Consider the following 24,475-nt stretch of genomic DNA (forward strand, 5'->3'; position numbering starts at 1 on the left):
AGAAGCTATTAAAATGGAAGGCTTTTAAAGGCAAAAGGGATGAGACAAGGAAATCAAAAACAAAAGGAAAGATTATTTCTGGCGAGGTTACCTTCCTCGGAGGGAAGGGTGGGGGGGCCTTTCACCTGAAGATGACTTCACTAGGGTTGATAAGGAAATTCCAGGGTGACTGATTTAAAATTTCAAGCCTGAAAGAGGCTGAAACTGCAATTAGATTAAGTATTAAGCTTTGCTTTGCTGTTGTGGGGCTGAGCACAAGTGACTCTATTTGGGGTCTATTACTTCTTTTTTTTTAATAAGTCAAATGTTTTAAACCTGGATTTCAAAGCCTCTGCAGATTTTTCTAGCCTTGGTTCCTACTTTTTATTTACTTACAGGATCAACTCAAAGGTCAGTGTCAGCCAGGTCTCCTGATTTCAGACACTAAATAGTGAGAAACGAATTACTTTCTGACTTTCTGGAGTATTCACTGTAAGTGTATTGCCTAAGCCCTCATATTTTTAAGGAAGTCCTCCTGAAAGGAGGACTTATAACAAAGTTATAGGAAATAATGGCAGAGATATCTGATTTGTATTATATTACTAAATAGTTCAGATGGTAGAAAATCTGCCTGCAATGCAGGATCCCCTGGAGAAGGGAATGGCAACCCACTTCAGTATTCTTGCCTGGAGAATCCCATGGACAGAGGAGCCTGGTGGGGTACAGTCCATGGGTTCACAGAGCTGGATATGACTGAGCAACTTACACACACAATAAATGTGTCCAAAGCCCATGAAGAAAATCAGTCCTTCCAATAATATTCTCCCTATATTACTTCACAGAGGTATTTTCTGAGGTTTTATGGCAGGGAGTCTTTTATTTGATATTTTCAGCATGATAGGGTTTTAAGATATTATTCTGCCATGTTGGCTATATCCTCTGCTGTTTTCAAGTTACCTTTTCTGTCTATCAATTTCTCTTATCTCTATGGCTCCTAATCTTTGTGACCAGTCTCCATCAACAAAATCAAGCTGCAGAAAATAAATTACAGATAAGGCTCCCTGACATGGTAATGGGGTTTTCACTGCTTACCTTGAATTTTCTACTTCAGTCATTTTGCTGCCAGAAATCTCCTTTTGATCCTCAAATCAGAAAACCCTTTGATGTGAATGGCAATTTACCACATTAAAATATAAAAACTAGCAACTTGTTAGCACTTCGTTTTTCCTTTGGATTTTACTGCCATTCACATATCAGTCATTTTTTTTATCTTGCAGTTATTCTCAGGACGTGGGCAGTTAAGGTATACTATTTGCTCTATTTCTTGTCCTTATTGATAACTTATTTCACTTAATTGTTTTGAGGGCTCATTAAGTTTCCTTCACCCTAGACCATCATGAATACACTATAAACTGAATCCAAAAATCTTAGGGCTCCCCTGATGGCTCAGATGGTAAAGAATTTGCCTGCAATGTGAGAGACCTGGGTTCAGGAAGATCCCCTGGAAAAAAGAATGGCTACCCACTCCAGAATTCTTGCCTGGAGAAGTCTGTGGACAGAGGAGCCTGGCAGACCACAGATAATGGGGTCGCAAAGAGTCAGACACAACTGAGTGACTAACAGCTTCACTTCTCCATTTTTCATAGCACCTCTTAGTCCTCAACACCTTCAGCAGAGCTTTTTCAAATTTCACTTTAAAATTTGAATAAACTCACTCTCACGTCTGTGTCACCTCCACTTCCTTCAGTGGCTAGGAACTGAGGTAAGTGGTGGGATTGCTGAGGCTCTTTGCTTACAAGTCTTAGGAGGTGGTTCTGTTCTAGTGAATTCTATCGGATGTGGCTTGCAGTAAAAGTACAGCCAAGGGAACTACAGCACGCTGGCTACCTCTCTTCAGTGTCCCAGTTCTCAGTCCTCCCTAGCAACCCAACAGGAAGGCTCTTGGTACATCTCAAATCCAATATGCCCCTCATTGAATTTTCTGTCCTTTTTCATTACACATCCATTCCATCTTATAACCTCTTTATTCTATTAGCCTAAATCCTGGTCTACAGAATAAAAGCACTCAGACTCATCTTCTGTCTAGTCATACTTACATTCCCAACCTTATTTACCATTCCCCCCACCATAAACTACATTCCTCAACCAAACTAAACCAGTGATTATTGCCCTGGGACACCTATTTCTTAGTTCTAACCTCATGCCACATCTTCAGGAAGTATCTTCATTCTCTCTTCTCCATTTTTTGTTTGTTTATTTGGCTGCACCACACAGCATCTGGGATTTTAGTTTCCCTTAACAGGGATCGAACCTATTCCCCTTGCATTGGAAGCATGGGGTCTTAACCACTGGACCATCAGAGAAGTCCCTCTCCTCCATTTGTATTGTCCAAATCCTATTCATCCTTAAAAGCTGAGTTCAACTGCCTTATGCAAAATACTATATCATAATCCTAGAAATATCCTTTGTTCTCCAAATTCCTGTGGCATTTTTCCTGTGATTTCTCTTCCATACCTGCCGCTTTCTTCTTTAACTTTGGGTAATTTATGAACATACATTTTTTTTTAATTGCACTACAACTTCTTGAGGACTTGATCTATTTCCCTATGATATCATCTTTTTTCTTAATTCTATGTGATGACTGACAAGTACCTTTCACAGAGAAAGGATGCACTTTCATGCATATCTTAATTACTGCACATAATGACTATAAGCTCGTATTATTTAGGGCCATTTTATCGGTAAGGAAATGTTTTATTGAAGAAGTAATGAACCCCTCCAATGGGTTAAACAGATATTTAACGATATTGAATAAATGATAGAGCAGATAGATTACTCCACGTGAGGATTATAGTGATTTTATACTAAAGGAAAGATGTGCTTTATCTGCCAAAGTAAGTTCACAAGCACAGTTGAAAAAGAAATAGTTTTTGTTTTATTTTGCTTTGTGAATTGCTTCCATGAATTGGGTAAATGAAATTGCCACGCTTTTCTATAATTTGCTCCTGGGATGATACAAGTATCATAGAAACACTGACTGAATCAATAGGGATAAAGAGAGATGTACGTTTACCTATGCAACCAAGTTTCCCGAAATGGTTAGATATCCTCACTCTCAGCAGTAGACTCTTGATAAGCACTTTCAGTCAGCTGCCCATCTACAAAGGAGGCAAACACTTTCAATTTCCTGGAAAAATAGAGGAATCTTCCAAGTGTGACAACTATTTTCCTAATGTTTGTTGCAGATGGGTGAAATGACAGATGGCAGGGCTTGAATTCATCTTGATGAATAGGAAATTGATGTTCTCTGTCACACCAGCCTTTCTGAGTGTGGATTCATATAGGAAAGTTTTCCCACTTTCACCTTTTAAAAAGAGAGTATTACTCAACCATAAAAAAGGAACAATATTGAGTCATTTGTAGAGACGTGGATGGACCTAGAGTCTGTCATATAGAGTGAAATAAGTCAGAAGGAGAAAAACAAATATCACATATTAACACATATATGTGGAATCTAGAAAAGCGGTACAGATGAACCTATTTTCAAGGCAGGAATAGAGACGGAGGCATAGAGAACAGATGTGTGGACACAGTGGGAGGCAGAATGGGGTGGGAGATTGGGAATGATCTACACCGTGTGTGAAATAGACAGCTAGTGGGAACCTGCTGTACAGCACAGAGAGCTCAGCTCAGGGCTCTGTGATAACCTAGAGGGGTGGGATGGGAAGATTGGAGGGAAGCACAAGAGGGAGGGGATGTACGTATACATATGGATGATTTTGGAGAAGGAAATGGCCACCCACTCCAGTATTCTTGCCTGGGCAATTCCATGGGCACAGAAGCCTGGCTGGGCTACAGTCCTTGGGGTCTCAAAGAGTCAGACACGACTGAGCGACTAATGCTCACACACACATGGTCGATTCATGTTGTTGTACAGTAGAAACTAACACGACATTGTAAAGGAACTATACCACAATTTTAAAAAGAGTCACCCACAATGAGGGTGGAGCCATTACCGGGCAATGGAAAATGCTCCTAGATTCTTCATAGATATCGCATTAAGGAGCATGGTTGAGAGAATAGCACATCCTGGTCCTTGGACTGGAGATTTGTCAAAGTTGGTGGAGATCTGTGATATCCTCTCATCCAATCTCATCATTTTACCACTGGACAAAGAGAAGCGACTTGTTCAAAATTATAATAAACACAATGACTAGAGCTGCAATGTTGCCTCCAGGAGCATAAGGTAGAGGAAAATTGAAGAAGCTGCTATGTTAACTGTAAGATAAAGAGCCAAAAACAGCCAAGTTCAAATCCAATGTCAGGGATCCTTGTACCTCTTCTAGGAGAAACAGCATGACCTTTGCATTGAGAAAGACGATAAATTTTCCACTTTTGCCATTTTCTGTATCCTTAAGCAAAGCAGTCTCCTCATTTGTGAAATGTGGTTATTACAATTATTTCCTTTGCAGGACTGTATGGAGGATTTCAAGACATGAAGCATTAGATAAGGTCTGGGAAACAGTACACCGTCAAATGTTGGTTCTACCTTCGATAAGTTTAAAATTGAAATTTTAAAAAAATGTAGGGAATTGAAATACAAAAAGTAGGCCAAGAAATGTCTATTTCAATCAGTAGAGTCCCATGAAGACAATCTGAATCATATTTAGTCTCTTGGACAAATCACAGAGGATATAAAGGAATTAATATAATATTATTTTTCATTAAGTGTTTAAGACATATGGACAATCCAAGCCTGGCCCTCTTCCCTTTGCCCAGAAAACATTCTAGCCACAACAGAACTTGGAGCATGATCAATCTAACATCTTCAATAGCGTTTCTGGTGTGTGCATACTTTCACATAACTTTGTCTGAAAGGCTCTCAGTGAAGTCTCTCACCACCTTCATTTAATGGGCAGCAGCTGCCTGGAAACAATCCTTCCATATTACTCACCTTATCAGGCCACAATAAAACACCTCCCTTCATCCTACCCTGGGAAGATGTTTCTGTTCGTTTGCTATTTGTAATGTTGACGGCCCCTCTTAGGGTAGTTTCTCCTACACCAGGTGGTTCTGGCTTTTTAGTGTTTTTCACTAACTAGCTGATTCCTCTCTGAGTTTATCTGAATTTTAGTTTGTTTCTTTATAGACAGCACACTTCAGTTATCTACTCTCCTGGACTCCTCATTGGCAGAGATCATGAGAAGCAGCTGTCTGCCCTGGGCAATGACACGGAGAAACCGGTGTCATCATCATGGCTCAAAGCCTGTTGTAACCCCTAGATAAGCCCACTTCTCTTGTTGCATTTGTAGTAGGATTTCCTTTTCTTTTTCTTATTCATCTAACTTTGCCCACCCCAGGCAGCATAAGGGATCCTAGCTCCCTGACCAGGATTCCAGTGCCCCCTGCATTGGAAGTGCAATGTCTTGATCACTGGATAGCCAGGGAAATCCCTGTAGTCAGATTTCTGATTCAAGCTCCAGACCACTTTATGTACTGAAAGGTGCTATTGTTTTTTTCCATTGTTCCCCCATTGGCTATCCTTTATTGGATATGGGGGAAAGGGGGAAAATGATGTGAGTTTGGCCTTTGTAATTTTGTAATTTTTAGAAAGCTCAGCCTTCTACCATCATCTATTCATCTATCTATATCTCTTTCTAATGCCTCAATTTCCAGAGTGATTATGATAAATCTGAGTCAATCTGATTAAGAAATTATTAATACTAAAAGAAAAAATGGAAGGAGTAGCAAAGGAAATTACAAAAAGATCCCAATATTAGATGCCCTTGAGGCTCTAAAAGTTAAGAGAGTTTTCTAGATATTTACTACTCAGTGTGGAATTTAAATTAGAGATGATATCAATCAAAAGTATTGATTCATGGACCTTCTTATCATCTTCTCTATATATTTGAGATTGAAATATAATAAAATGAAACCATTTAGTGCACTCAAAGTTATACATCCTGGTCTCAAGTTCTGGATCTGGCCTATGAAACTATGGAACCTTGAATTATACACATTCACACACATATTTTATATGTATGTAGACTATATGTATATATTGGGAAAAGAACAGCAAAATTATAAAATAATAGACATTTCCAAGACAAATTGGAATGTGAGAAATCACAAGTAGGTAAAAAGCAATTTAAAAAATTTAAATACTATTAAAATAATTGTACAAGCATAGGTGTGTTCAAGACAGCTATTCATCAAACCCAATTTGTCCTCTTCTTGGGCTCAAAAATAGACTGTATTTCTCAGCCTTAACTTCAACAGAGTTGGGGTCAACGGTACATGAGTATAGGGGAGGCACACCAGTTTCCATAAAAACATTGACCCATAAAAAACCTCCGCCATGAATCCTTCATTCTCTTACCCCTTCCAGCAAGGACAGCCAACTTGGAAACCACATGTTGCCGATTCATGAAGCACCACTGCTGGGGAGATGCTGCCTGCCAATTAGAACACCTATTTAGGATGACATGGGCAAGAAACAACACTTCTTATTGGGTTAAGCCTGAGATGTGGGGGTTTATCTGTTAAAAACAGCAGAAGTGACAGATGGTAAACTCAAGGGGTAGGTTGCCAAGCTGCTGGAAGTGGCATTAGTCTGATTTTAATTGGGAAGAGCCCAGTGCTGACAGTTAACTATGAAAACAGGCCTTTATGAGGCCCAGCCAATGACTGGCTGAAACATAATCTGGTCAAATCAGCAGTGCCAGCTGGGATAAATTCTGAGGTCCTTTGAGGAGACTTCTGCCAATTTGACAGGCCAGTGAAGATTCCTGAACCACAGACAATTCAGGGGATTCTGATTATCCCTTTTAAAAATGTTTGCTTATGGGTATGCCTGTCATAGAAAAGTACTCCTGTGAATTCTAAATGAGAATCTGAAAACCTGGAAAAACCAAGAATGGCAGGTTTCAGATTGTCTCCTTTAATTTACACTCGATTTTTTATATTTCTGTGAAGCTTTAATGGATCATGGAACAAAAATCGTGCCCAGCTACTAGTACACCTTTTTATTGACAATCTTAAAAAATTGAGGAAAGTCCCAGACAAAAATGGCAAAAATAAACAGTTTCCAAGTTTAACTAGAATTTGCATGCCAGTTAGTGGTCATAAGTCTAAACAGGAACCTAAGATGGGAAAACATTCCCTGCCCAAAATAAACTCTTCTAGATCTGATTCTCTGTGTCGCAATACTGTTCCACGTTATTTCATATTTTCCACCCCATTGTTTCCAAATGTGAGGCCCACAGAAATTGTATTCATTAAATTCCTAGGAATTTGTTTTATAACAAATTCAACAACTGAGAGTTTAGGTCTTTCCTTTCTCATTGTCTAAGCTCTTACATGTTTTACTAATTTGAGTGTCATTCTTCATACCAGTTGTTAGAGATCTGGTTCTTTGGCAGGAGCAAACTCCTAAAAAATTAAAGCTAAGCGCAGGAGAAAGCGTAGGAGGACAATCTGCTGCTTCTGGTGTGGCTGTCTGGTTACTCCACAAACCCTACCATCTGATGCTACTCAAACATCACACACATGGGCACAAGGTCACAGCAGTGAAATACAGTTAGTAACATCCCTGAAGATGGAGGCAAACCAAGATTCAATTGGCATCATAACTAACAACATCCAAATATGGTTTATTTGAACAAAAATTCATCCAATTGGAAGATTCCAGATTATTCTAAATATAGCTTAGTGTTATTACTCCCAGACATGTTCTGCCCACAACTGCAGGGAGGACATGGACAATGATGCCTGTCCCGCCCTTGGGCATCCATCTGTCCTTCTCAGTACTCTTTGAGACCCCATGGACTATAGCCCGCCAGGCTCCTCTACCCATGGAATTCTCCAGGCAAGGATACTGGAGTGGGTTGCCATTCCCATCTCCAGGAGATCTTCTGACTTAGGAATGGAACCTGTGTCTTCTGCATTGCAGGTAGATTCTTTACCATCTGACCCACCAGAGAAGCCCCCCTTCTCAGTACACATATAGCCAAAGCATCTTTTAGACGTCACTGGACTTCCCTAAGTTTAAATGTGGGGCATATATTCTTCACTGCAGGAAGCCGGCGGGAGGACCTCCACCCGTGGCAAAGGTCATGAGGAAGGAGGCCGGACATACGCAAAGGCGGGATCGAGCCTCAGGAGTCCCCCTGGAAATCCTCGAGCATCTACCCCAATAACCAGAGCCTGCCTACTTTACTACTTTGTGCTCTCACCTACACCTCTGACTTTATGGGGGGCTGTCCCCCACCACCTCTTTCGGAGAAGGAGTTAACTTAGAGCTCCAGTTAATAAAAACTCCTGGGTGTGACAAGAGTGTTTTAACCTACAAACTCCTCTGAAGGTTCTCTAGCCTGCCTGACAGGCTTGTCCGGCCACATGTGATTGCTCACAGCCTCCCAACCGTGAGAGGCACGAGATGCTTTAAACCTTCTAAAAACAGGTTCCTTAGAAAAGTTAGAAAACCATTAGTATAAGTATAGTGGGCTGATTAGAAATTGTATTGGTGAAGGGTTTTTCATTTGTTGAGCCAATGTTTGTTGCTAAGTCTCCACATCCCCTGCCCTTACACACATTAATGAATATATAGAAGAAATAAGTATTAACCTTTGATATTAATCACGTTACACCTTAGGCTAAGTAAATTCTTTCCTTAATTAAAACCCACTACACCCTCACCCTATAGGAATGTAACTTTATCTGGTACCTTCGGAAGGTGGCGAATGTTTTAAGAATAATCACCCCTGGAGAAATAAGTGTCCTGGTTGACTGACCGCTGTCACAAGGAGAGGGTCATAAATTGTGGCCAGAAGATGATGCAACACCCCTAAGACCTCTGTATACATTTGTATGAAGCACCTGACTCTGATAAAAGTCAGGACTGCTGACCCCGCGTGACTTTTGCATAACATCTCAGTGTATAAAAGTAGACCATGAAAAATAAAGAATTGGGATCAGTTTCTCGAAATACTGGTCTCCCCATGTTGCTCTCTCTCTCAAACTCTGGCTGAGTCTCCATCTGGAGCGTGGAACCCGCCATGCTTACTAATTATGCCTGGGCTTCTGAGATCTGACCAGGGAGGCCTCAGTGTCTCCTCTCCTTCGGGAGAACGGAAGGATGCCTGCGGCCTACGTAAGTGGTACAAACTTCTTGTCTTGAAGTTTTATTGGTCTCCCGCGTAAACCAAGCTACTCAGCCTCTTTTCTCCACTGAATTTTCCTACTGAGCTATCCTCATTCTATTACTCTTTATATCTCTAATTAATATCTAATTGAAGCTATTGTATCCTGATCCTCGCCGACGGCATCCCCGCTTCGAACTCCCTGGATCCGCCGGGGCTGGACCTCGGCACTTCACTGCTTTTATGTTTTCTGAATAGATTGCTCTGCATCTATACAAAAGAATTCTTCCATTTAGGTCTCTAAGAATCACATTAGTAACAATGACCCAAACTGGAAAATAATTTTTCTCCTTCAAGGTACAGGGGGACTTACTTTTGACTCATAAGACACTGAACAAATTCTGGACAACTAGTAACTCTTATTTTCTGAAAGTGATAAAGCTTTTTATATAGCATCTCTAAAAGAAAAAAATTTTAGACAGTGTATGCCAAAAGAAAGCATAAAGAGAAAGATTTTTTCTCTAAGTGTATTTTAACTCAAAATACACTTGCTATTAAATCATATGTCCAATCAACAGATTTAATATACATGATGTTACTCTCCAAAACAATTGTCTCATAAGTTTAACAAATCACAATCTCTTGCCAATATTTTTATTCATGATTCAAGTTTTCTAAAAGAAGTTCAGGTTACAATAAAGATATCTCACTGGGTCCCAGTGTACACCCATGGCGGATGCATGTTGATATATGGCAAAACCAATACAATATTGTAAAGTAAAAATAATAATAATAATAATAAAATTTTAAAAGATATCTCACTGAATTACATGACTGAGTGATGAGAATCTTATATTTCCATCAAATAATGTCTTACATTTACAGAGCTGACCCAAAGAACCTGTCACTTAATATCAGTCCTTCACAGATTTAAAATTCCTGTTGCCATAGCAGACACATTTAGATGAACAAGGGATTTCTTTCCTTTAAAACTCTTAAATGGAAGAGTTCTTCATTCTGTTATATACAAATTGTTTTAAATTCATGTGTGAAAGAAGTCAACTGTGTTTTAGGTCTTGTGAATGAGCAAGTGAGTGAAAGTCACTCAGCTGTGTCCGATTCTTTGTGACACCATGGATTTTAGCCCACCAGGTTCCTCTGCCCATGGGATTCTCCAGGTGAGAATACTGGAGTGGGTAGCTATTCCCTTCTCCAGGGGATCTTCCCAACTTCTGTATTGCAGGCAGATTCTTTACCATCTAAGCCAGGTCTTATCATCTACCCAAATATTTTTTAATTACTATGATTTAATGTTAACACAACATATATTATTCTACCTGTGTTCTGCTTTGGATTGGGATAAAGTTGTAAAAGACTTTCTCCTGTTGCTTCCACCTCATGTATGCTTTTGCAGGGGACTTACACTTTACAAATATATTATCTTACAACTCTATAAGTCAGAAGTCCGACACAGGTCTTACTGGGATAAACCTGAATTATCAACAGAGCTGTATTCATTTCCAGAGGCCTTTTCTCACTTCTAGAGGCTGCCACTTTCCAAGCTCATGGTCCCTTCCCCCATCTTCTCAGTTAACAGTGGTCCTTCTGATGCTACCATCTCTCCCTTGTCTTGCCCCAGGGAAATTTCTCTACTTTTAAGAACTCACGTGATCAGTTTAAGGCCACTCGGATAATCCAAAATAATTTCTCCATCTTTAGATCCTTCACTTAAACATATCTGTAAAGTCCCTTTTGCCATATAAAGTAACAGTAACAGATTCCAAGGATTAGGGCGTGAAACTCTTTTGGAAGCCACAATTCTTTTACCTATCTTTCTAAAATAGAAGACTGGGGACCTCTCAGCCCATTTCATGTCTTCTGTTTATTCAAAATGCAACTTCAGAGACCAAAGAACTATGGCTCAGAAAGTTTGTGATATATATATCTAATGTATAGTATTACCTGGAATAGAGGATATCAAGCATTATATAATGACATACAATCAATATAGCAATGATAAGCCAGCCAAAGTTAAGAAAATTTGTCAAAAAACACAAACTTTCTATTACAAGATAAATAAGTTCTGAGGAGCTAACATTCAGCATGGTAATTACAGTTAATTATACAACATTATAAAAGAGTAGATCTTAAAGGTTGTAACCACAAAATCGAAACAGTAATTATGCGGTATGATGGAGGTATTAGCTAACACTATGGTGGTGATTCACAATATATAAGTGTACCAAATCAACACACTGTTCACCTTTAACTTATGCAATTTTACATGTCAACAATGTCTCAATAAGGCTGGTAAAAAAGAGAAGTTGTGCTTAAGAGGAAGATAATGAAATTCAATAATACGTGCGATTGCAATTGTATGCTTCAGTTTTTCCTAAAGTGTGCTCCATGGGATTTAACTTACTATCGCATGAATAGTTGTTTCACAAGGAATCATGTGCATACTATGAACATATATTTGGGAAATGCCAAGTGAAACAAAGTTAAACTGATTCCTTCTCCGAGTCCTTAATTTGCCAGTGCGCATTGTGAACCTATAAGAGAGCAACATGTGCTCTTACTGGGTTCAAAAACAGTTGCTTTTAAGGGCGAATCAAACTTTGGGAATTGGTGATGTCCATTTATTCTGCTGCACTTCGGCTGTTGTTTTCAGTTGACCCTTCGTTCCTTCTCTTCCTTTTTTCTTTCCTTCCTTCCTTGTTTTTTATCCTCCTTTCTTAGTTCCCATCTTCTTTCTGTCCCTTCGTTTTTGCCTACAGTCATCCCCTAATATACATGAGATTTCAAATGCATAGAGTTGCAAAGAGGCTTGGTCTGGTTAAAATTAGAAATACAAAAAAAGAAAACTGTTGTTAAGAAAGAAAATGGGAAAAAAAATAAGAATGAATTACAGAGAGGATGATGCTTATTGAATCTTGACATTTTGATTGTGTTTCCCTGATTTATTGGACACAATAAGACTAAACATTTCCTGAACAAAGGATTAAGGATTTATTTCTTCTGCTTTATCTCCTCTTCTTTTTAACTTCATAATCTTTCCAAGTTTGTCATCCCTCCAGCCCCAGTTACGCTTCAGAGGGGCCTTAACAACCCAAATAAATTTACCACTAAGCTATAATAAAAGTCCCTTTACATACTATCACCAGGCAATAAGCGATTCTGATTTATTGAATATTCTAGATAGCTTAATCCAAACCATAACACTAACATTTGCTTTTCAGTTTAATAGTTTTTGGCACACTGTAAAATTTATAACACAATTCCTTCATTACTAAGAATATGTTAGCTATTTTTGATATCATTTTGAAACAAAAATTATAAAACAATGAAATTAGAATATATGTTTATGGGATGTGGGTAAGTGTAAGGCTACTTGGCACTATGCAGAATTGCTCCAAAATATTGTGTTTTCCCATTCGGTTCAAGTGCCTCCTTCCTCATCCCATTTTCTACTCTGTCATGCTGTCTGCTTTTGAGGCTGTCCACTCTGCTTCGATCCTGATGGTTCAGTCAGTAAAGAATCTGCCTGCATGTGGGAGACCTGGGTTCAATCCCTGGGTTGGAAAGATCCCCGGAGGAGGATATGGCAACACACTCCAGTATTCTTGCCTGAAGAATGCCCATAGACACAGGAGCCTGGTAGAATACAGTCCATGGGGATGCAAAGAGTCAGATACGACTGAGTGACTAAGCACAGCGTGGTTATCTGCAAATTAAGAATTCTCTTGTGGAACAGAGATGCGTACTATCACTGGATTGTAATATGTTGAATGATCTTTATTTCTAATATATAATTTTTAATGATGGTGACAATGATTCATATGTGTACATGCACATGTATGTGTTTTATATTAAGTGTGTATCATATTCAAAATAAGATGAAATAAACCATTTGTGTAATATTTTAAAGTTTGAGAGAATAGTATTTGGGGAAAACTATAAAGAAAGCTGAGCACTGAAGAACTGATGCTTTAGAACTGTGGTGTTGGAGAAGACTCTTGAGAGTCCCTTGGACTGCAAGGAGATCCAACCAGTCCATCCTAAAGGAAATCAGTCCTGAGTGTTCATTGGAAGGACTGATGCTGAAGCTGAAACCCCAGTACTTTGGGCACCTGATGTGAAGAACTGACTCACTAGAAAAGACCCTAATGCTGGTAAAGATTGAAGGCAGGACGAGAAGGGGATGACAGAGCATGAGATGGTTGGATGGCATCACCAACTCTTATGGACATGAGTTTGAGTAAACTCCAGGAGTTGGTGATGGACAGAGAGGCCTGGAGGGCTGCAGTCCTCGGGCTCGCAAAGAGTCGGACACGACTGACTGAACTGAACTGATATCAAGTGATTTAGTCTATTCCTCCCTTTAGTAGCCTGATAATTTCTCTTGAATTAGACAGCCAAAAACCCCTTAACTATATTTTATTTTAATGGACCCCTGCAGAGGTCCTCTATGCTTTGCTGGAATTCTTACCATATGTATCAAAACATGTTATGAAAAATAGCTCCATGGAGTTCAACAAACAGGTGAGAATCTTTCAAGGCAAGTACCAAAAATCCTTATGCAATCTGTCTTAAGGAAAAGAATTCACCGGCTGTTTTGCGGAAACGTTTCTAATAAGTCTGAATCAAGTAAGAGTCTCCCCGAGTTGAGGGGACAGAACTGGGAGTTTCAGGAGAGTAAGGAGTTACTGTACCTAACTCCTTATATACAGGGCCTCTGGTATATGGCCAAGTACCAGAAAGGAGAGCATTTCAGAAACAGAGAGTTAACTTTCTGTTAGAAAGTTTCTGGACAGACAGAGGCTTTCCTCAAGTCCTCAGAGGAACATCCATTAGCACAAGCCATGAGGAAAATACTTGAGTGCAAGGAAAGAGCCATTTTAATGCAGCAGGATAATCCCTAGTACTTCTATATTGCAGCTGTGGTGGTGTTTAGTCGCTCAGTTGTGTCCAACTCTGCGACCCCATGGACTATAGCCCACCAGGCGCCTCTGTCCACGAAATTCTCTGGCAAGAATACTGGGGTGGGTTGCCATTTCCTATTCCAGGGGATCTTCCTGACCCAGGGATCAAACCAGTGTCTCTCATATCTCCTGCACTGGCAGGAGGATTCTTTACTACCACACTACCTGGGAAATCATTACACCTATATAAAAGAATAGTATCAGTTCAGTTCAGTTCAGTCACTCAGTCGTGTCCCACTCTTTGCGACCCCATGAATCGCAGCACGCCAGGCCTCCCTGTCCATCACCAACTCCCGGAGTTCACTCAGACTCACGTCCATCGAGTTAGTGATGCCATCCAGCCATCTCATCCTCTGTCATCCCCTTCTCCTCCTGCCCCCAATCCCTCCCAGCATCACAGTCTTTTCCAATGAGTCAACTCTTCACATGAGGTGGCCAAAGTACTGGAGTTTCAGCTTTAGCATCGTTCCTTCCAAAGAAATCCCAGGGCTGATCTCCTTCAGAATGGACTGGTTGCTGTACAAAAGAATAGTATAGAGCAGTTAGAGAGCATATAGATGTGTACATGTTGATATGAAGGTATCACTAAGACATTCTGCTTATATATACATTCTATTTAGTAATATATATATATTACAGAACATATATAATAGACCAGTTCAGTCGCTCAGTCATGTCCAGCTCTTTGCCACCCCATGGACTACAGCACACAGGGCCTCCCTGTCCATCACCAACTCCTGGAGTTTACTCAAACTCATGTCCATCGAACCAGTGATACCATCTAACCATCTCCTCCTCTCTCATCCCCTTCTCCTCCTGCTTTCAGTCTTTCCCAGCATCAGGGTCTTTTCTAGGGAGTCAGTTCTTCACATCAGGTGCCCAAAGTATTGGAGTTTCAGCTTCAGCATCAGTCCTTCCAATGAATATTCAGGACTGATTTCCTTTAGGATAGACTGGTTGGATCTCCTTGCAGTCCAAGGGACTCTCAAGAGTCTTCTCCAACACCACAGTTCAAAAGCATCAATTCTTCAGCTCAGCTTTCTTTATAGTCCAATTCTCACATCCATACATGACTACTGGAAAAACCATAGCTTTGACTAGATGGACCTTTATTGGCAAAGTAATGTCTCTGCTTTTTAATATGCTGTCTCAGTTGATCATAGCTTTTCTTCCAAGGAGCAAGCATCTTTTAATTTCATGGCTGCAGTCACCATCTGCAGTGATTTTGGAGCCCAAGAAAATAAAGTCTGTCACTGTTTCCATTGTTTCCCCATCTATTTGCCATGAAGTGACTGGACTGGATGACATGGTGTTAGTCTTCTGAATGTTGAGTTTTAAGCCAACTTTTTCACTCTCTTTAACTTCCATCAAGAGACTCTTATTCCTTTTTGCTTTCGGCCATAAGGGTGGTGTCATCTGCATATCTGAGGTTATTGATATTTCTCCCGGAAATCTTGATTTCATCTTGTGCTTCATCCAGCCCAGCATTTCGCATGATCTACTCTGCATATCAGTTACATAAGCAGGGTGACAAGGTACAGCCTTGACGTACTCCTTTCCCGATTCAGAGCCAGTCTATTGTTCCATGTCCAGTTTTAACTGTTGCTTCTTGACTTGTATACAGATTTCTCAGGAGGCCAGTCAGGTGGTCTGGTATTCCCATCTCTTGAAGAATTTTCCACAGTTTGTTGTGATTCACACAGTCAAAAGCTTTAGCATAGTCAATAAAGCAGAAATAGATGTTTTTCTGGAATTCTCTTGCTTTTTCGATGAGCCAACAGATGTTGGCAATTTGATCTCTTGTTCCTCTGCCTTTTCTAAATCCAGCTTGAGCATCTGAAAGTTCACAGTTCATGTATTGCTGAAGCCTGGCTTGGAGAATTTTGAGCATTACTTTGCTAGCGTGTGAGATGAGTGCAATTGTGCGGTAGTTTGAGCATTCTTTGGCATTGCCTTTCTTTGGGATTGGAATGAAAACTGACCTTTTCCTGTGGCCTGTGGCCACTGCTGAGTTTTCCAAATTTGCTGGCATATTGAGTGCAGCACTTTCATAGCATCATCTTTCAGGATTTGAAAGAGCTCAACTGGAATTCCATCACCTCCACTAGCTTTGTTCATAGTGATGTTTCCTAAGGCCTACTTGACTTCACACTCCAGAATGTCTGGCTCTAGGTGAGTGATCACACCATCGTGGTTATCTGGGTCATGAAGATCTTTTTTGTATAGTTCTTCTGTGTGTTCTTGCCACCTCTTCTTAATATCTTCTGTTTCTGTTAGGTCCATACCATTTCTCCAATACTTTGGCCACCTGATGTGAAGAGTTGACTCATTGGAAAAGACCCTGATACTGGGAAAGATTGAGGGCAGGAAGAGAAGGGGATGACAGAGGATGAGATGGTTGGATGGCATCACTGACTCAATGGACATGGGTTTGGGTGGACTCTGGGAGTTGGTGACGGACAGGGAGGCTGCTGTGCTGAGGCTCATGGGGTCTCAAAGAGTCAGACAAGACTGAGTGACTGAACTGAACTGAACTGATTTCTGTTACTCTCATTATGTAAATACGTGTGCATATATGTCAACAGTTGAAACTTTTACAGAAGATACAGAGGAATTGTTGATGACAATCAATCTCTTTCCTAAGTCTAGGTCGAAAGGGAGACTCATACTTTTTAGTACTGTTTGACTTTCATTATGTGCTGCAGTATTTTAATAATAATGATACTAATGATATTAATGCTTTCCCTGGTGACTCAGACAGTAAAGAATCTGCCTGCAATGCGGGAGACCTGGGTTCGATCCCTGGGTTGGGAAGATCCCCTGGAGGAGGGCATGGCAACCCACTCCAGTAGCTGGAGAATTCCATAGTCAGGGGAGCCTGGTGGGCTACAGTCCATGGGGTCGCAGAGTTGGACACGACTGAGCAACTAAGCACAGCATGCAATGATATTAAGTTACCTTCACTAATAACAAGTTTTTATATCCTTAGAACAACCAAAAAAGACGGCAGGACACTTACATTCACACATATAGCTCTCAAAAAAAGAGGATCCAATTCAAGGAAACTGAAGGTGTTTTATGCTTTTTTGTCTTGGAAAACAATGACTGCTCAAAAAGATTCTCTGCTCAGCAGCCTGAAAGTGCTGAAATCCTAACATAATAGGTTTTTCTCTTTTAATCTTAGAAAAAGTATAATATGGGATACTGTCTGAAAGTCTATGGATACTATAAACTGACAAGGTTTAAGAATTCTTACAGTATTTTTTTCTTAGTCTCCTTCTGTAGCTCTTTGGAAAACTGACAGCAATTATTAGTCATTTGCCAAAAATACCAATGAATTCAAGTCACTTCTGTTGTGTAGTCCAACAGTTTATCTTCCAGATTTCCTTGTATTCTAAACCATGCCAGATTTTTATCTAATTAATAGGTCCAAAGACACAAATTTACCAATCTAAGCTGTGATTATATATATGATAATTCCTAAAGCAAATTATATTTTCTACATTGAACTTTTCTTATTGCATTTTTTGAAATCACCTTTTCAAACCACACTATATTCATAGGTTGCAGCATTTTCTTTTCTTAACTTACAATTCCATCTAAAGTGCCTCTACTGGAAAGTGAGAATTGTATGTGTGTTTCTTTGATTAGAAATATTAATCTTTCCGAGAAGAATTCAGTTTTCCTACCTAGCAGTAAAATACCACTTACAATGCATTTAATTTAAAACCTATTAGCTGAAAACATGTTTGCTGGCAGCTAACATTTTCTCAAAAAAGAAGATAATCTCTTATTTAATTACTTGGGGGAAAAAATGGTTATGCAGAAAACATTCTAATTGGAATTTTAATAGCAGTTAACTGACAACTCACCCAAGAAAAACAGATCCAATTTTAGTAATAATTATCCAAGAATAAAAAAAATTGAAAACAGGTTTTGAATCCAATATAGACCCTGAGTTTCATCTTTTTTTAGGTGTCCTAATTAACTGAGGTAGAAAAAATATTGATCAATGACAGATAACCAGAGAAAGAAAAGGGGTGTAAACTGATAGTCAGATGAACTTGAACTTGGATTTGATTCCCAACTCTGATATATACTAATAATTTGACCTTGGGCTATAATCTATAAAATTGTGTTAGTAATAATAATATATTTTTTTCTACAAGACTTTTGGGAAGATGCTATATGTGGACTTAGTTTGCAGTAAGGACTCAACCATAGCCATATATTAACAAGAATAAAGAACCTATTTTAGTTTGTAAGAAAAAACACACATTATATAACCTTTGGTAACAGTAATTTATTGTGAGAGAAAACAGTAAAATCATCTCAGCAACCAGGTAGTCAACTTGCACCAAGGACTATTAAGACTGGGATACATATCAGACCTTGTATTAAGCCAAAATAATAGCTCAATCTTTTGAGACACAGCCTGAGTTCTAGGCGCCCTCCTTTTTTGTTGGCATTTATGTTTTCCAAGAGAGAAGATCCAAGCAGCTCAGTTAGTTACTATCCAATAGGAAACGAGATACTGGGTCAAAGTTCTTGCCCAACAGCACCTTGATTTTCCACCTAAACATGAACTCTGGTCCCTGACCCCATCAGTGAAAACCAGAGGGTGAGGAATATAACCACTGATTAATCACCGCACAGGCTATGCCATGGCAACTTTAATCAGAAAGAAGAGGAAGGGGGCTTCTCTCCCTGGTGGCTCAATGGTAGAGAATCCACCTGCCAGTACAGGAGACAATGGTAGAGACTCCGCCTGCCAATACAGTGCTATCCCTGGTCTGGGAGGATCCTTCATGTCTCGGGGCAGCTAAGCCCGTGCGCCACAACTACTGAGCTTGTGTTCTAGAGCCAGGAGCTGCTACTACTGAGCCCACGTGCTGCAATTACAGAAGCCCATCGCCCTAGAGCCGGTGTTCCACACCGGAGAGGCCACCAGAGTGAGAAGCCCGGTACCACAACTTAGAGAGTAGCACCCCCACATGCCACAACTAGAGGAAGCCTATGTTCAGCAGTGAAGACCCAGCACAGCCACAAATTAAATAAATAAATTTAAAAGTTATGGAAAAAAAATCAGAGAGGCAGGGAGAATGACCCCATGGACTGTACAGTCCATGGAATTCTCCACGCCAGAACACTGGAGTGGGTAGCCTTTCCCTTCTCCAGGGGATCTTCCTAACCCAGGGATCGAACCCTGGTCTCCCACATTGCAGGTGGATTCTTTACCAGCTGAGCCACGAGGGAAGCCCAGGAATACTGGAGTGGGTAGCCTATCCCTTCTCCAGCGGATTTTCCCAACCCAGGAATCAAACCGGGGTCTCCTGCATTGCAGGCGAATTCTTTACCAACTGAGCTATCAGGGAAGCCAAAAATAAAATAATTAAATAAATAAAATTACTTTTTTAAAGGGAGGGGGGAGTGTTATTTTCCCCAGAAGAAGACTGTGGACACAACCAGAACATAAACCTTTATGGAAATATCTCAAGTACAAAGGTCCAGCTGGAAAATTTACAAAAGCAATTACACAGTATGTAGGAGTCGCCCATAATTAGTTCCTCTGAGTTTCCTCTCCCTGCACAGTGTCCTAAAGCTCTCAGTGCGTTAGCTGGGGCACTCGTAATGCTCCATTTGTCCTCTCTTAGGGACCCCTGCCTTGTGCTGCCTGAAGTCCAATTTCTAAGTATCGTTGTTTTCATGTATTTTGTCCTTTTTTTTTTTTTTAGGTGGCAGGGGGCTGTTTTAGTCAAGAGGATGAATCTGTTCCTGTTACTCTGTGCTGTCCAAAAAAAGTCAGCCCAGTCTATTGGATCAAAATGTTCTAAAAAGATAAAAATCTCAAAAGCATGAGGGGAAAAAAGGATGCCGAGTTGATGTAGAAATTCTCAATGGAGGTTAAATCTTAGATAAATTGGTGTTAAATCAATTGGTTTAGGGCAAAACCATCTGTTTCTAAGTTTTCATTTAAGCTATCATTTTCTTCTATCTGAAAATGATAGCAGCATCCCAGGAAACAGTCAAGGGCTAACAGGAACTTCGGTCAGACCATAAAAAATAGCAGCTCATCCCATGGTTGACCGAATGCTGCATTCTTCCAGGTCCCTCCCAAGAGATCTAAATGAACTGCAGGTGCCAGTCTGACGGCAAGTCCCCAGAATCTTCCATTTGTCAAATGTGTCAAGTAGACCACAATGCAGAAAGTGTACCAAAGAAACGAAATGACTGAACTCCATACAAGTAAAAGCTTCTATAAAGTTTAACTGTGATTAAGATACAAACCTAGACTATCTCCATCTCTGCAAAAGAGCCACAGGAAATTCTACGTGACATTTGGTTTCTAGAGGCAAAATACTAGTGATCTGTAAACCCAAGAAAAATATAAACAAGTGTCCACAGGTCAGAGCTGCTTCTTTGTCTCCTTCCTAGACAAAGAGCTCTGCACAAGAGTTGTAGCATCCACTCTGCCATTATTATTGTGATCACATGTTCAACAATGGCTTTATCAGACCCTGTACTACACGCTGGAGATACAATTACAACCAAGACCTTCCTCGCGTATTTTTCTCTTTTTCCCAAACCCATGGGAAAGATAGCTTGCCAAGCCTGCCTGATAAGACTAATTCCTAGAGCTTATTGAGAAGTTAAGTCCTGTGTTGTTCAGGTATTCTTTTGAAAGTCTTGTTTAAAAATAATAAAAAGCTACTGAGAGCAGAGGTATTGCTCTACTCTCTCCCCAGTCATCATTGAGCTATCAACTTAGAAATGTTCAGCACCTCTCCTTGGACAGCTGCCCTCTCCCCATAATTCATCCTCACGCTGTTCATTGGAAGGACTGATGTTGAAGCTGAAACTCCAATACTTTGGCCACCTGATGCAAAGAGCTGACTCATTGGAAAAGACCCTGATGCCGGGAAAGATTGAGGGCAGTAGGAGAAGGGGATGACAGAGGATGAGATGGTTGGATGGCATTACTGACTCAATGGACAAGAGTTTGGGTAAACTCCCGGAGTTGGTGATGGACAGGGAGGCCTGGCGTGCTGCAGTTCATGGGGTTGCAAAGAGTCGGACACGACTGACCGACTGAACTGAACTGAACTGAACTGCCCAGTGATAAGGGCACTGCTTCAAAAGTGGTCTCCTGGACTCTCTAGTCTCCATCTTCTTCACCAACATCCTTACTTTTCCCCCACTCTCAAGGAAACTGCACATCCTGAGTCCCTCCATTTCTTCTCTCTCTCACCCTAAATAGAAAACTATCACCTTTATTTTATTGAGCTTCCCTGGTGGCTCAGCAGTAAAGAATCTGTCTGCTGATGCAGGAGATGTGGGTTCAATCCCTGGTTTGGGAAGATCTCCAAGAGAAGAAAATGGCAACCCACTCCAATATTCCTGCCTGGGAAACTATGGACAGAGGAGTCTGGCAGGCTACAGTCCATGAGATCTCAAAGAGTCAGAAACGACTGAGCAACTAGACAACAACAATTTGTATTAGAATTGCAGCATTATCATTTTTGAAGATTTCATAAAGCAAATATAACTTCACTTGCATTTTGAGTTAAGTGAATTGAGTAGATTGCTCCTGTAACCTGAGTCAGTGGGAAAACCTGCCCAATGTCTCAAAACCGTAATTCACAATGAACCTTTGAAAGCCAGCCTCTTGCCAGCTGAGGATGCTCTGTGTCTATATATACAGTCCTCCTTACACAATCCCTATGTGCTTGCCCTTGTATGTCTCATGCATATGGGGAAGGAAGCTGTGGTCAGGCCAAGAAAGGAATGAGTAAGCATTCCTGAAAGAAAGAACACACTGCAAAGGAGACTTGCACATTTGAGCAAAATCAGAGACAGCCTACTAACAGGCTTCCTTCAATGAAACAAATTATAAAGCCTCTGAGGTTTTAAAAGTGAACAGCTCTAGAAAGATCTCTAGACAAAAGGAATTATAATTAAGAAAGACCTGAATATCTCACCTGTTTGTTTCCCTCTGTGAGCTAAGCTGTTCCATATTAGAGCTACTAGACACTTGTAGCCATTTACATTAAAGCTAAATAAAACCTAGAATTTAGTTTCTCAGTGATGCTAGTCACATTTCAAAAACTCCGTGTTAGTCAGTGGTCACTGGCTACCATATTGGACAACACAGGTATCAGATCAGATCAGATCAGATCAGTCGCTCAGTCGTGTCCAACTCTTTGCGACCCCATGAATCGCAGCACGCCAGGCCTCCCTGTCCATCACCAACTCCCAGAGTTCACTGAGACTCACGTCCATCGAGTCAGTGATGCCATCCAGCCATCAACACAGGTATAGAATATCTCAATCACCAGAGAAAGGCCCATCAGACAGCGCTGCTCTAGAATTCTTGCCTGATTATCAACTTTTTCAAGCTCACCAATTGCCTAAACATGGACAAAAAGACTTTATTAAGTGGAGACCAGAAAATGATGTCTAAGAGGGTCATTCAATACTAAAGGAAAAAGAAAGAGAACTTACTGTAGACCATAACAGAGAATAAAGAGGATCACCATTAAAGTAAGGGTTTCTGATATTTCAAGTTAAAAAAAAAAAGTTGGTACAACTTCAGAGATCCTGGGTTCCTTTCCTACCCTGAAGAGTGAGTTCCCTCTTCCTGGGCTCCTCTGAGCTAATTTATACCAAAAGAATTTTCCTGACCCCTACATAAGCATCAAAAATTTCATTTCTTATGGCCTTTGCATTTTTCCTCAGTTATCACAGGCAACTGACAAAAAGGCCAGTTTCAACTTATCTGTCTGTAGTGCACGACCTCATCCACAATTTTACCTGAATCTTATCAATTGAGGTTGTTAGAATTCTAACCTAGTAATTCATCATCATGTTTCAGCTTTAGCCCAACCAAGGAAAAGTACGTTCTTTGGTAAAAATAGAATCATTGCAAAAATAATTCTCATCCCACAGGAGTGAGATTACAAAAATCTTTATAAGCTGTTGTATATTGTCAAAAATTCATTCAAGTAATTCTTATATGCCTCTCTGGAAAGAAAAACTCGTATCTTCATTAAGAATTGAAGTTTACTTTAATTGAAGTCTAGTATGAACTTTCTCACAACACTACTCTAGTAAATTCTAATCCTTCCATCATTCCTAGATTATCAGTTTTTCTCTGGAGCATTTTGTTAGTATATTTATAAAAGTTCTATACTAGCTTTCAGGGAATTCATTTTGTACATGGATAACCCCATATGTAATAAAATTACCATATAACTAGTATAACTAATTTTTTAAATAAAAATAATTTCAGTACTCACATACAGATAAAAAATAAAACAGCTTTCATATGCCTCTTGTCTTTCTGAATTCACCTGCATTGAATTTGCAACTTTTAGTACTAAGACTCTGTACTGAGTGCCAAGTAGAAGTCAATAGACAGCAAAGGACCAAATGAGAAAAAGAAAAACCATGAGGACTATAGAAGACCCAATCACGGGAAATGCATGTGTCTGGGTCAGCACAAAGAGAATTATGTGAAATTGTTGTTTCTACTAAACTGAGTCACCTATGATGAGAACAGTCCCTTATCAAAGAGGACATGTGTTGGTGCCAAAATGGAAAGAGAGGAAGTTCTTTAGGTTGTAAAGGAATATTAACAAAGTATTATGTGTTTAATTTATGTAACTGATGGAACGCACACACACCTATTCATATCCTTTGAGGTCTGCTACTGACAAGGAAGGTAATAAACCTTGACATCACCTTTTCTCCCACCTTTTTATTAATGAAAATTTGAGAAGGATGCCAAGGAATTTAATATGGCCCAAAGTAAAAAAAAAAAAATTTAAGTTTATTTCAAAGCTTCTCTTTGACATTTAGCTAACTAAAGGTGTCAACAGGAGTACATGCATATGTGTCTGGCAGATCAGTGAAGGGGGCTCTGAGACCCCAATACCTAGCCATTATCTGTAAACAGAAGATGGATGTCAGAGATTTTTTTGCATGATAATAGAAACCATTGTTTCCAAAGTGGAGACAATGGATAAAAGAATCTATACAGAATATGGTGTGTTTAGAAAATATTTCTCCTCCCCCACTTCCAAATAAAAGAAGGAAAAGAAAATCTTTCTCTTATTTTGGAGTAAGGCTGAATTGTTTCTAAGAATTATTATTTGTCTTTAAGAGATGAGTATGCTTGCATACTGCATGATTCCATTTACACATTTCCATTTACTCTCAAAAGAACAAAATCGTGATAGGGAATCAATCCAGGGTTGCTAAGGATAATATTTCGGGGAAAGTGTGACTACAAAGTGGAAGCAAAGCAAGCTTCTTTGGCATGCTGAAAGGTCTGTGTCCTGATTGTGGTGGTGGTGGCACAAATCCATACATGAG

At 39.9% G+C, this 24,475-nt stretch overlaps 1 long non-coding RNA gene across 1 annotated transcript; it reads right to left on the reverse strand.

The window, feature by feature from the left end:
- Positions 1–2,891: 2,891 nt before the first annotated feature.
- LOC147343724 (uncharacterized) lies at positions 2,892–4,258 on the reverse strand. The gene is made up of 2 exons (XR_015155945.1): positions 3,996–4,258; positions 2,892–3,137 (listed from the first exon to the last, which is right to left on the reverse strand). It is a non-coding gene; the product is annotated as an uncharacterized LOC147343724 (long non-coding RNA).
- Between the last annotated feature and the right edge of the window lie 20,217 nt (positions 4,259–24,475).

This window comes from Bos grunniens, chromosome 27 (assembly GCF_055505025.1).
Source record: "Bos grunniens cultivar Pamir isolate PY7600 chromosome 27, Bosgru_T2T1.0, whole genome shotgun sequence".
Taxonomy (NCBI): domain Eukaryota; kingdom Metazoa; phylum Chordata; class Mammalia; order Artiodactyla; family Bovidae; genus Bos; species Bos grunniens.